We start from the raw sequence: 3,737 nt of genomic DNA on the forward strand, positions 1-3,737 counted from the left end.
TAGCTCTTGCTCCACTTAATTCTGGCCAATCCAGGAGATAAATCCTGCTAGCGGTACCACAACCACTACCCATCTCAGCTTCCCCAGTTACTAGATTGTCTGCTTTAGCCCAGGAGACCTCCCAGAACTGAAGCTTAGATAACAGCTCAGATAATGGGATATCCAGCAAAACCTGAGAAATTCTCCCCCAGGCCTAACACATTAGCCTGCCAAAAGCCTTTACAAATGACTTCTTTACATTCACAAGTAGACTGACCAGAGATACAGCAACACGTTTTGCAGACTAATTCACTGTATTGACCAAAAAAAGCAGCTGTAGCGTCAGAGGTAAAATGTATGTGCTATCCAATCATGGTGTGAGCACACACTTTTATGTCTCTACCCTTACATCATTGGAAAAATTGTGATCATATAACATCTTTGGGACTTGGTTTCCTCATCTGTAAACTGACTGGACAGCTCTCAAGTCTGTTCAATTAAAATTCTAGATAAATTTCTTTACCAAGCAATTATATTCACTTTTTGGCCCCATCCTGTTTCTCCCATTGTATTCATACTGCTAAGTATAGCCCTGATCTCACGTTATTATTTTTTTAATAGGATAGAACAATCTTACTCTTCACAAAAAGGTTTTCAGTAAATGAGCTTTTCAGTGGAGAAGAGATAACATGAAAATGAGCCTGGAGCCTACAGGAGCAGTAGCTCAGCTCAGGGCCTAAGGTCCTCCTTGCCCAGGTGGTGAGGCAGGGGTGTGTACTCCCCTCCCTTTATTAGCTTATCCTGCTGTGTCCTGATGCCACTCAGACGTTTCATCGTTTTCTGCTGAAGCAGACCTTCTACAAAATCATCAAATTCTATCTTGCACTCTCTCTCTGCATGGATACCACTGATTCCATGTATACACTCTATCTACTCTTTTTCAAAAGCATGACATCGACCTGGAATCTTGTGAGGCTGCTCAACACTTCAGATTGACATCCAATGATCTAAGTTAAGACCCAGCTTTTCTGCACGTCAAAGAAGGGCACGGTGTCCCTCTGTCGTGCCCTTGTCTCCTTGCCGGCCACTGCTACTGGATGATCTCTCCCACTATTTTATAGTTAGTTGTATGTGTGAGTTGTTTGTTTGTTGTTGTTTTTTTTTTTCCCCCATGACTTCCTTGAAGACAGAGGTTTTGTCTTCCTTGGTCGTTGCAGCTGAGAGCAAACCAACACAAAATACTCCACTCCACACTTGAACAAAATTTGCGAAATAAGTTTTCTTTATAGTCCTTACCAGTTCCTTGCATCCTGAAAACGTCATTTTCAGATAAAATTTGTCATTTTGAACATGAGAGCAACCTTAAGAATTTTGGCTATTTGATAGCAGGAAAAGGGAGGGGCATGGCAATTATTTTATGAATTAATAGAGTCTACCTTCCTCAAAAACAATTTAGGGCAGGTCACAGTGCCCCAGAATAAGCAAAAAGAGGGGGCAACTGGCAAACTTCACCTTACTGGTGCTCAGAAGCCCTGAAGCTATCTCCCCAGAGAGCAGGGCGAAATCAGCTCACAAGAATTCGTATGATAAGAACAGAGGCACCTGAAAAAGCACCAGAACATCAAGGCTTACAATAAAAGTGTCAGCCTCCTGGTGGAGCTTGAGCTGGGCTGCAATAATTTTCTTCCTGATGAATTGACTTCAAAGATTCCTTGGGTCGCTTGAAGAACATTTGGTAAAATATGTAAATATTAGTTTCTCTTCTTACCTCTAGTAGAGAAAAAGTGCTTTGAAAGCCTAGCAGAGAAGAGAGTTGTTAAAAAATAATTTTCAGAAAATGGTAGAATCATGGCTCCCATACAGCCATTAAAATGAACATGGGTTATAGAGGTTTTTTTTTTTTAATCATATGACATGAGGGAACCAGAGAGATGTTATAAACCAGTTCAAAGGAAAAGTCAAAGCAGCACAAATTCACAAGGATTAAAGGAACGTTGTAAATAGGGCCAAACTACTTTTTTCATGTGGCAGAGGAAGTAAATTAAAATCACTGCTGGATCAGACATAATATACGTATCTATCAGTTGCCTACCACTGTGGCAGAATAGCTCAAAGACATTGCACTGGGCTAGAATCTATCTTATCATCTGGAAGGGATTGCTATGCACAAGGCCGGCTTTCCATTGAAACGAAATTTTTTCTACAGAATTTACTTGACCCAGCTGCCCTAACAGCTTTCTTTAACATAACAGATGTTGCGGCCACGCTTTGGCAAGCAAATGACTGTCATGTCATAATTGAATCCTCTACCGGGATCTGAGATGCCAATATTTCATACTGCCTTTTAAAATGCTACACATGGCAGGAAAAAAAAACCTTATTTTTTAAAGTTCCTTAGCAGCCTGACATTCTCTAGTAGATATTCTCTACCTCTGTGAAGAATCAGGACACAGGGTTTTCCTAATAAACAAGGCCAAATTATTTTCTCAAAAAGTAATACTGACTCTGCTCAAATCCTCAGATGAGTATTCACTTGAGACCCTAAGGTCTTGTGCCATAAATGGTGGAAGACAATTTGGGCCTGAGAAGGTTTGAAGGCTGGTGTTAACTATCACCAGGCTTTGTTCACACTTCCAATAACTGCTTCAGGAACAGCATCTCCCTGATGGGCCCACAGTATTTCTGTTGCTTTAGAACTGCTCCTGGGGTACCTGGGTGGCTCAGTAGGTTAAGCATCCAACTTTGGCTCAGGTCATGATCTCATGGTCGTGAGTTTGAGCCTCGTGTCAGGCTCTGTGCTGACAGCTCAGAGCCTGGAGTCTGCTTCAGATTCTGTGTCTCCCTCTCTCTCTGCCCCTCCCCCACTCATATTCACCCTCTCCCTCTCTTTCTCACTCTCTCTCTCTCTCTCTCAGAAACAAATAAACATTAAAAATTTTTTTAAAAAGGGGCACCTGGGTGGCTCAGTCAGTTAAGCATCCGACTTTGGCTCAGGTCATGATCTCACAGTTTGTGAGTTTGAGCCCTGCGTCGGGCTCTGTGCTGACAGCTCGGAGCCTGGAGTCTGCTTCAGATTCTGTGTCTCCCTCTTTGGCCCTCCCCCGTTCATACTCTGTCTCTCTGTCTCAAAAGTAAATAAACATTGAAAAAAAATTTTTTTTAATTGTTTTTAAAAATAAAAAAAGAACTGCTCTCAGTGGTGTCTGTGCTTTCTCTTTTATGTCAGTTGCCCAACTGGTAGAAACAAAGGTACAGCCCTGCAAGGTAGACCTTAGATGCAAAGGGAGGAACAGATGAGGAAGCTGAGCTCTTCTTCCCTTTGTCCCCTTCCCCTGGCAATCAGTAACCTCACCCCTTCGCCATCTTCCTCCTGCACCACCATGGGGTTCTCCCCTTGTTATTCTACCTCAGCCCAGGCACTGAAGAGCCTTTGTTCACTATTCCAACTTGTTTTGCGGGCACATCTCTTCTTTGGGTTTCATCCCCTCAGCTCCCTCCAGGAGCTCCACTCTACTCCCTCCTAGTCTTGGCCCCTCCCTCTCCTCAGCAAGGTTTCTCTTATCTTTTTTTCCAGTCAAGGCAGCTGGCAGCTTTCCTCAGAATCTAAAGACTCATGTAATCTTGAGCGAGGCAAAGGCGGCTGGCGGGAGGGATTAGGATCCCCTTCTCTAAGCAGGGAGGAGGGTGGTTCCTAGAGAGCCAGGCACTCTGTAAACTACCAACGGGCTGCTTTGACCATAAAAGCAGTTCAGCCTGGC

General features: G+C 43.4%; 1 pseudogene; it reads right to left on the bottom strand.

Moving 5' to 3' along the window:
* Window positions 1-708: 708 nt before the first annotated feature.
* Window positions 709-3,361, bottom strand: LOC132692823 (NADH dehydrogenase [ubiquinone] iron-sulfur protein 5 pseudogene; annotated as a pseudogene).
* Window positions 3,362-3,737: the final 376 nt, after the last annotated feature.

The sequence above is a fragment of the Panthera onca genome, chromosome B1 (genome assembly GCF_046562875.1).
Source record: "Panthera onca isolate mPanOnc1 chromosome B1, mPanOnc1 haplotype 2, whole genome shotgun sequence".
NCBI lineage: Eukaryota > Metazoa > Chordata > Mammalia > Carnivora > Felidae > Panthera > Panthera onca.